Here is an 11128-nt window from a genome sequence, read left to right as displayed (position 1 = left end):
AGTAATTTTTAAAAATTTAAAAACTGATACAAACCGATTTATTATCAAAATTGAAACTTTCGGTCCGATCCGGTCTGGTTTACCATTTATACATGTGACACTATGTATGTTTAATATTATAATTTTTTTAATACTAAACTTAATAGTGAGAATTTATTATTTATTATTAGCATTACTAATTCTTAAATATTCAATTATAATAGTATAATATAAGTAGTGCCTAACTTATTAATAAGATTAATAAACTTGAATGAGTTTATCAAAAATAAAAAAAATAAATTTGAATAATAAGACTAAAATAATATAATTAGTGTCTAATTGTATTAGTATATTAATTAGAAATATAGCATATAATATATATAATAATAATATAAGAACTATATATAATTTAAAAAATTAAAAAAATATATGTATCGGTTTGGTTCGGATTGAAACTGTTTTCAAAATATAAAAACCAATACCGCACTGGTTTAGAACCGGTTTTCTTTTTAAGAACCAGTACTGCACCGAACCGATTACAAACCGGACCAACCCACAATTCTGATCCAGTTCAACCGGCTTTTCAATTTTTTCTTACACCCCTGCCCCTTAATTTATACCATCCCCGTAATAATGGTGTCAAGTTGCTTATTAAAAAAATTAAAAATTTTAAAAAAATATATATTCAAGACAAAATGACATTAAAAAAAAATGAAGATCAAAACACAATATTCGATTGAGTAGTGCTACACGTACACTACAATTTTACGCACAATATTATACATATTGAGTAGCAGTCTCATTTTATCAACGTTTTCTTTTTTAATTTGAGTTTCAAATTTTAAATCTTAAAATTTTATTATTTTCATCAAGTCACATATCAACACATGATTATGTAAATTATACGTACAAAAGCATTTTCAATTGAAAAACTCTAAAGCAATGCATCTTCATAGGTCATGAGTAAAATCTTCTACATTAAACTAGCCAAACCACTAAAACTCAACATATGAGCTACAGTAAATTAAACTCCCTAATCATCTTTGGATATACACTAATCACTCACTAAAGTAATATTTTAATAATTTCCAACAACCATTATATTTTAATCTTATATCATGTGTGCGGGTTTTGAAGTTTTTGACCCATCATACATTATATACATAAATGTTACTTTTAATGCCCTTTTTGTTTTGTAATATCTTACATCCATTTCAAAAATCTATAGGTTATTTTAATGTCTATATTATCTAATTAGTTTAAAGTTTATATTATCCATTTCAATTTTGAAAAATAGTCCATTATTTTATACCTTATTCTATTTCATTTTTCAACAATATGTAATATATTTTGCCTAGGTTTTGTGGCATCCGGTGGTTGAATCCAATTTAAAGAAATATATGAAGCTTATTTGTAAAATATATAAAAAATTGTAAAATATTATTAAAATATATAAAATTATATTACTATTTTAACTTTAATAATTAGTCCAATATAAATTTTGACTAAAGCCAAAAGTTGAAGTTCTGGCCAAAATTTAGACTCTAGGCCATTGTCAATGCTCTAAAAGGCGGGCAACTTTTTTGTCATTCATATTTGGGTCAATGAAGTCTGATCATAAATTAATAAATTATAGTATTTTTTGTCTAAGAATTAGGATTAATTATTTTAATATTTGAACTCTCATATTTTTACAAACCAAAACTTAAGTTTTCCAACTTTTATGAAATTAGTACGTGAATTTTAAAAAATTTGCAATTATATACGTTGATCTCTTGTTAGAAAAACAATACACCAAATGTCAATTTTTTATGAATTAATACATGAAATCAATATGACAGGTTAGACAATCAAAGATTGACACATTGCACACTAACTTCAGGTAGCAATCTCTTGTAAGTTTTCTAACAAAGGATTTACAGAGATACCTAATTACAAAGGTTGATTGGGTGAAGCGGTGTGCAAAGCAATCCTGATTTTTTAGAGAGGGGGAGATATGAACCAGTCTCTAAATCACACATTTATAGTGCTTATTCCAAAGGTGAACGACCCTATGCTAGTCATTGATTATAGGCCAATCAGTCTTTGTAATGTATTGTATAAAGTCATTGCTAAGACTGGCTAATAGATTGAAATTGATCATTGATGATATCATATCCAGTGCTCAGAGTGCTTTCATCTCATGAAGACTTATATTAGATAATATATTGGTAGCATACAAAGCACTTCACTCCATGAAGAAGAGGAGGCATGGGAAGGTGGGTAGCATGGCTATAAAACTGGATATATCTAAGGCATATGACAAGGTAGAATGTAAATATTTGGAGGGAGTGATGAGGAGGTTGGGGTTTGATGATAGATGGACTGCCCTAATAATGAAATGTGTTGCCACTATCTCGTATGAGGTTCTAATTAATGGTCAACCAGGTGGGATGATTAGGCCATCTAGGGGCTAAGACAGGGTGACTCCTTGTCTCCTTGTCTTTCTTTTTTTGCTGTGTGTTGAAGATTTGAGCAATTTATTCAACTCTTATAAGTAGAAGGGAGCTATAAGGGGGTGCCACTGGTAAGGGGGAACTAGACTTACACACCTTTTATTTACTGATGATTATGTCATTTTTGGCGGGGCTAATATGGAAGAATGAGAGAAAATCAGGGGGAGCATGCCTCGAGCCAATGTCTAAATAAGCAAAAAACTGTTGTTTTCTTTGGCCTGAATACTAAGGCACAGGAGAGGAGATTGATCCATGAGGAGTTGGGAGCCAGGGTCAGTGGCTACTATGAGAAGTATCGTAGACTCCCAGCTATGATTGGTAGATCCAAATAGAACACCTTTCGAGGTATTAAGGACAAAGTGTGGCAACGAATCAACAACTGTAAGAATCCATTTCTCTCCCCCTCAGGTAAGGAAATTCTTCTCAAAGCAGTGACTCAAGCCATACCAAACTATCACATGAGTTATTTAAACTGCCTGTAAAGTTGTGTAGATAAATTTTTGAAATGATGACGAGATTTTGGTGGGGTTTCAAGCAAAATGATAGGAAGATTCAATGGTGTAGCTGGGGTAAAATGGGGAAATCCAACGCTGATGGAGGGCTTGGGTTCAGAAGTCTAGAAAGTTTTAACAAAGCTTTACTTGCCAAGCAGTGTTGGAGACTCTTGATTAATCCTACTTCTTTGGCAGCAAGGATCTTAAAGGAGAAGTATTTTATAGATAGTGATATGTTGCAAGCTAAGTTGGGCTCGGGGCCTTCTTTGATTTGGAGGAGCTTATGGGGAGCAATTGACTTACTCAAAGAGGGGCTTATGTGGAGGGTAGGCAATGGCAGAGACATTAAGATATGGGGTGATAGGTGGATCCCAAAGCCATCTACTTTCTGTCTACAATCTCCAGTGAAGAACTTTGAGAGTAGTTCTAGAGTTGAGGAGTACATAGATTTTGAAAAGGGTTGTTGGAAGGTTGAGGTGATCAAAGAGACCTTAGGGGAAGAGGAAGTTGAGATAGTGTGCAACATTCTAATCAGTTTGTCTGTTAAAGGGACAAGCTAATCTGGGGGCACAAAAATTTTAATGTTAAAAGTGCTTATCACTTGGAGATGGGAAGGAGAGGGAGGGGGTTGGGAGAATCATCAATTGGCTCAGTGAAGGATTATTGCAGGAAAGCAGTGTGGAATTCAAATTCACCAATTCTGGTAAAGACTTTCTTGTGGAATGCTTTAAATGACTGCTTACCCACGAGAGTGAACTTGACAAAGAAAAGAGTCATTGAGAATCCTTTGTGCCCTATATGTGAAAGGGAAGAGGAAACTATATGCCACACCCTATGGAGTCGCTCTACTTCAACAGATGTGTGGGCTGGGCCTGCGAGTCCTGTTCATAAATGGCCTAGCGCAGAGAGAGATCTTGTGAAGGTATGGGAGATGATGTCTCAAAGTTTACAGCAAGAGGGGTTGAAAGTGGTGGCATTGATTATGAGAGGGATATGAAATAGGAGGAACAAGTTTATTTTTGAAAGATCTTTCTCTAGTCCTAAAATGGTGGTGAAGCAAGCAAGGGACTGTCTTGAGGAGTTTCATTTGGCTCAGAGTAGTTCAATGGGGGAAAATCTGATGGAGGCACAACAAATAAGGTGGTAAGGTGGCAGCCACCAGTGGGTAGTGGAGTTAAGGTAAACTGGGATGCGGCTTCCAACTCAAAGACAAACAAGATGGGAGCTGGGGTTATAATAAGGGAGGCTCAATGACAGGTCCTGGTATCTTTGTCCATGAGTAGGGAGGGTGTTGCACACCCTGTGATAGAAGAAATCTTGGCTCTTTGGAGAGTTATGCAGCTTTGTGTTGAATTGAATATCCCCTTAGTTGTGTTTGAAGGAGATGCTTTACAAGTTACTAAGGTTGTTAATTAATAAGGTGGAAGACTGTTGGAGCTGGTATGGACAATTGGTTGAGGATGTAAAGCAGGCTATGCAATGTAGACAAGGCTGGTCGATTCAGTTTACAAAGAGAAAAGGGAACAAGGCAGCTCATTGTTTGGCAAAACTAGGTCTGTCTAGTGAGGTAGAACAAGTGTGTATGGAGGAAGGTCCAAAGGAAGTGTATGGCACAATTATACATGATTTAGCTTGTATAGATAAACTTTGATATTGAATGAAATTACAGATACTTTAAAAAAAAGTTTGTTAAAATTAAAACTGGTGTGGTTTGGATAGTGAGATGAGATGAGATGGTTTTAGATGAAAGTTGAATAAAATATTGTTAGAATATTATTTTTTAATATTATTATTGTTTAGTTATTTGAAAAAGTTGAATAATTATTTATTATATTTTGTGTGAGAATTTAGGAAAGTTGTAATGATAAGACGAAATCATATGAGATGAGATAAAACACTTTCACTATTCAAACGAGGCTGTCTTAAGTTTAAAAATATGAAAATCTAAATACTAATTTTGTAATTAGCTGAAAAAAATATAACCCACCCTGAATAATTAAATAAATCAGTTGAGTTCATGTGATTCCAATACATGTATAGTTAATTAGGTCCATATCTTGTAATTCCAATACATGTATAGTTAATTAGGTCCATATTCTAAATACAGTTTTCAATGAATCTATTTATCTATATATTGATTTTGTCATAGTTGAAATTGATAAATTAAACTCCAATTTCAATACAGTCGAATTCCTACCTCAACTCATCCTTCAAGAAGCTCAAAATTCAATTGGTTCCAATTCCACAATAATAGAGCGAATGGCGCGCCTGGTGTTTTGCCAAACTTTTGTTGGGCGTTTAAAGCTTTAATTGGTTTGTTTTTTAGGCGTTCCATTCATTATTTCTGGCATCATAAGTAATCGAAAAGATCGAGCTAGAGAGCCAGAGGAAGAAGAGGCAGAAAGTTAATGAGTATCAATAGAGAAATCAACATTCCATAACCAGAAAGTTTATGGTGATACGTATGAGTATGGACTTATGAGATTTACACGTACGGGACAATGCATCTTTAATATACAAAGCATAATAAATTCATTTTTCCACGTAAATTTCTTGAGTCCGTACCTGTGTGTATCACAATTCTTTAATTGTGCATAAAAAATACATTGCCTGGCCACTCTAAATCTCATTAATGTTAGAATATTTTAAATATGGGCTTCATTTGATTGCACATTTTATAAAACGGGTTAGACATATATATAGCTCACAATGATATTTTGTTTTAACCCACTATGTTGAGTGATCATTTGGGGTTTGTTGCACCTTAGTAATATATGATTATATCCTATTTATATTGTGGTATAATTACGTATGTAGACCTGGAAAACTAAGGGTCTTGTTTATGGAATTTGTATAGACCCATATTAATTTGAGTCCTTAATGGGTGGACTCCATTAGTTTTCTTTTATAAGAGGCTAGGTCCCTCCTCCTCTCCATATGTCCATTGGCTTGCCCCATTGATAGCTGATTTTTTGTGAGGAGCAAGGAGGAGAATATCTGTCTATATGCATTCCAGGAAACATGGCTTCCGCAGGTATATTTTCACCATTTTCGTTTTCAATATTACTATTTTAGATTCTGATTTCTAGCATGTATTTTCGTGTATTTTTACATTTGGTATCAGAGCCACCATGCTAGGATTAGAATCTTACGATAATGCAATTTTTGGTGTTCTATTTTCGATTTTATTTTATTTATGCAAATCGATCGCTCAAAATGAAATGTGTAGGATTTATTTGCTGTAAATCTTCAATCTGGTTGGGTTTCTATTTTCTCTTCATTGTTTCCGCAACTTTACTGTTATGGTTTCACCATTTACATTTTTGTTTTAATTTTCGGAACCATTTTTGGGCAAGAAAATCGTATTACACAATCGATTGATCAAACTCATATCAAGATCGGTTTTTTAGAATGATATTTACTTGTTTTAGATGTGTTTAATCGATAATGTGTTTCGGTTTTGAGTTTTTACAAAACTAGGGTTAATACCCATTTCGAAATTTCATTAATCTTCCTTAAATATTGATACCCATTGTTTTAAAACACCATATATGTGTTTTTCGGGCACTATATATTGTTTCCCCTAAATTAATTTTAGTTTTTGATCCAAAAATTGCAAGAAATTGAGAAAAATCCGTTTAAAACCCATAGACCCGGTTTTCAGACCCGCGACCCGTTTGCTGACCCGGCTGGAGGTTGAAGATGAATTCACCTCCAGCCAGAATGTTGCCCACGCGCAGCAGGTGGCGCGTGCGGCGCGTGTGGCACAGTAAAAAGTGTTTTTTCTGGTTTTCTTTTTCTAGTATTTATGTACTCGCCCTATTAAAGTTATATATATTTTTTGAAAAATTTTTGTAACATCATAAGACACTGTTTTATATTTTTGAATGTTATTTACACATTTTTCTGTGGGCTACAGTGTACTAAATATTATAATATTTTTTGTGGTGAATAGTCAGTACCTTATATGATCTGTGCATATGTGTACTCTCTCTCTTAACATGTTTTGGATGCATGTTAATTTTGTGACTTGTTATAAGTATTTTGTATATATATGCATTCCAAATTCATATTTAATTTTAGACATATTTGTTGTCTTATATGTTTGATCTATTCACACTGTTTTAGTATCACAATCACATTTGAATTCTAATTGTGATTGTATCAAGTTGATGATTATTATTATCATTTTGTGATTGTAATTTATGGGCATTTAGATTATCCTTATTATTCCTTTAAATAAAATTTTTGAAATATTTGTGGGTGGTAGCCGCCAAAGTGGCACACTCATTGATATTTAAAAGGATATCTTTGTTTTCTAATTTATTGCACATAATATCTTGCCCAAATGTATTATTGTGTGTGACATTTTAGAAAATTGTGTGAATTAATTAATGAGATTACATTAGTTTAGAAATTTCCTTCTGCCTAAAGGTGATGGTATTTTGAAACTGATGTGATTTTATTAATTAGTTTTGTGATATGTTTTAAGAATACCTTATAGCATGTTGTTTAGTTAGCCCAAAGGTGACTTTACAATGATGCACCAAGGCTCTTATTGTAATGAAGCTCATATGGTTCCGAGCTTAATTATGTATTGTCTAATTAATAGCTCATATTAATTAGAAAGATTTGATATCATCTATTGACTGCATGCTATTTGTTTGGATGATAATTAAATAAAATGTACTATTTCATGTTTCTACAGTTTTGAGTGCCTCCTCTATTTCAAGTCAATTATCTGCTATTGAAACTTTGACTGGGAATAATTATGTGAGATGGAAACGAGACGTAGAAATTGCTCTTGGTCTTTTGGGATTGGATTTTGTCCTAGAAGACCAACCTTCAAAACCTACTGATAAGAGTACTACCGAATATGTGGCTGAATATCAAGAGTGGGATAGGGCAAACAGACTTTGTCTTAAGATTATCAAGCGTTCTATATCAGATTCTATTATGGGAGCTATTCCAGACAGTGATAATGCTAAGCAATTTTTGGGTGCCATAGGACAAAGGTTTGTTGAATCCGATAAAGCTGAAACTGGAGACCTGATGGATAGACTGATGAGTATGAAATATGATGGTTCTAGTGGAGTTAGGGAGTATATTATGAAAATGATACATATATCCTCTAAGCTAGAAGCCCTCAAAATTCCCATAGCTGAGCCTTTTCTGGTTTATCATGTTCTTAATAGTCTTCCTAGCCAGTTTAATCAGCTAAAGGTAGCTTACAATGCTCAGCGAGATAAATGGGATTTAAATGATTTGATAGTAGTATGTGCCCAAGAGGAGTGTAGGATGCGTCGTGAGACCGTTGAAACTGTGCAATTAGTTTTTCAACCACAACAGAACAATGGGTCCTTTCATAATCATAAGTCTAAGTTCCACAAGGGAAATAAGTCACACCGAAATCAGCACAGTAAAAGGTTTGAAGGTCAGACTTCTGGTGGTCCTAAAGAAACTGTGAAGAAAAATGATCAGTGCAAGTTTTGTAAGAAGAAGGGTCATTGGCAAAAGGATTGTTTTAAGTTTAAAATTTGGTTGGAGAAGAAGAAGAAGAACTCGACAGGTACTCCATTGGCCTTAGTTTGTTTTGAGTCTTCTTTAGTAGATGTGCCTTTAAATTCTTGGTGGATAGACTCAGGTGCAAGTATTCATATTGCGAATTCCTTGCAGGGGTTCGTAAGCAAACGGAGGCCAAGTGAGAATGAAGTAAGCTTATGCGTTGGGAATGGAGTTCAAGTGAAGGTCGAGTTTATAGGAGTAATAAAGTTGTCTTTGGAGTCTGGTTTTTCTCTTGTTTTGGAGAACACAGTTTTTGTACCGTCAATGAGACGGAATTTGATTTCTATATCAAAACTTGATGAATCTGGTTTTTCTTTTAAGTTTGGCAATGGAAAAGTTGAATTGTTCTATGATTCCCGTTTGGTTGGAAATGGTCTTTTGTGTGATGGTTTATATAGAATGACTTTGGCTTCTTTTGGTGAAGTCTCTTGTGTTACCAATGTAGCGAAGAAAAGGTCTTTAATCCGTGAATCATCTTCTATGTTGTGGCATAAGAGATTAGGACATATTTCAAAGGAAAGAATGGAGAGATTGGTAAAAGTTGAAATACTTCCTTCTCTTGATTTTTCAGATTTTAACACATGTGTGGACTGTATAAGAGGAAAGCTGACTAAATCCACAAGAAAGGGTTCTACTAGGAGTGACGGTATTTTGGAATTAATACATACCGACATTAGTGGACCTTTATCTTCTACCATATGTGGGAATAAGTACTTCATAACTTTCATTGATGATTTCTCACGCTATGGATATGTTTACCTGATTAATGATAAATCTCTAGCTCTTGAGAAATTTAAGATATTCAAAATGGAAGTAGAAAATCAATGTGGGAAAAGTATTAAGGTTGTAAGATCTGACCGAGGCGGCGAGTATTATGGGAAGTATGATGAGTCTGGTCAAAACATGGGCGAGTTTGCAAAATTTTTACAAGGGTGTGGAATAGTGCCTCAATACACCATGCCAGGAACACCCGAGCAGAATGGTGTCTCTGAAAGACGAAACCGGACTCTAAAGGACATGGTTAGGAGTATGATGAGCAGAACAAATTTGCCAGAATATCTATGGGGTGAAGCTTTGAAAACTGCTATGTACATTTTAAACAGGGTTCCCAGTAAAGCTGTTTCAAAAACTCCTTTTGAATTGTGGACAGGCCGTAAGCCAAGTTTGGCTCATTTCAGAGTTTGGGGATGTCCAGCTGAGGTTAGGATTTATAATCCTCTTGAAAAGAAACTAGACCCAAAATCTACTCCTGGTTATTTTATTGGATACCCAGATAGATCAAAAGGATATAAGTTCTATTGTCCTAATCGTGGCACCAGAATTGTTGAGTCCATTACTGCAAAATTTCTGGAAAATGATGTTGGTGTCAGTGGGAGTTCTGTATTGAAGGAGTTATTTGCTGATCCTAATCCAGTTGTTGTTCCAGTTCCTGTTATACAGGAAAGAGCTGTTTCTCCGCCAATTGAGATTTTTAGTGAAGAACCTGAACAACAACAAGAAATTCCAACAATGGTAGAGTCTGTTTCTGAGCCACAAGTCAGAAGATCTCAAAGAGAAAGAAGGTCAGCATTGCCTAATGATTACATTGTCTATTTGTTAGAAAGTGATTTTAATATTGGGCATGTAGTTGATCCTGTTACTTTTAAGCAAGCCTTGACATGTTCTGAGTCAGATAAGTGGTTAAGTGCTATGGAAGATGAAATGAATTCTATGGAAAAGAATAGAGTCTGGGAACTTGTTGAACTTCCTCCAGATGCTAAAGCTATTGACAACAAATGGATTTTCAAAAGTAAATTAGACTCAAAAGGGAATGTTGAACGAAAGAAGGCAAGATTAGTTGCAAAAGGGTTCACTCAGCGGGAAGGCATTGATTATAATGAAACTTTTTCACCAGTTTCGTCTAAAGATTCTTTTAGAATTATCCTGGCACTCGTGGCGCACTGTGATTTGGAGCTTCATCAGATGGATGTAAAGACAACATTTTTGAATTGAGATCTTTATGAAGAAGTTTATATGAGACAACCTGAAGGTTTTGTTGAGAAGGGAAAAGAAAACTTGGTTTGTAAGTTAAATAAATCCTTATATGGCCTGAAGCAAGCGTCTCGACAGTGGTATTTGAAGTTTGATGAGGTTGTAACTTCACTTGGTTTTGTTGAAAATGCAGTGGACCAGTGTATATATCGCAAGACCAGTGGGAGAAACTTTATTTTTCTTATTCTGTACGTAGATGACATTTTGCTTGCCAGCAGTGACTTGGGACTACTTCATGAAACAAAGAAAATGTTATCTGCTAATTTTGAGATGAAAGATCTGGGAGAAGTTTCTTTTGTGCTTGGCATTGAAATATGTCGTGATAGAGCTCGTGGTTTGTTGGGGCTTTCTCAGAAAGCTTATATACGACGTGTACTGCAAAGATTTGAAATTCATAACTGTGCACCTGGTGATGTACCAATCATAAAAGGAGATAAGTTCAACAAAACTCAATGTCCCAAGAATGAACTTGAAAGGGAATCTGTAAAGAACATACCATATGCTAGTGCTGTGGGGAGTTTGATGTATGCTCAAGTTTGCACTAGACCAGATATTGCCTATGCA

The sequence above is a fragment of the Juglans regia genome, chromosome 3, assembly GCF_001411555.2.
Source record: "Juglans regia cultivar Chandler chromosome 3, Walnut 2.0, whole genome shotgun sequence".
NCBI classification, from domain to species: domain Eukaryota; kingdom Viridiplantae; phylum Streptophyta; class Magnoliopsida; order Fagales; family Juglandaceae; genus Juglans; species Juglans regia.
The sequence above is the reverse complement of the archived record's forward strand: the minus strand, read 5'-3'. Positions refer to the sequence as shown.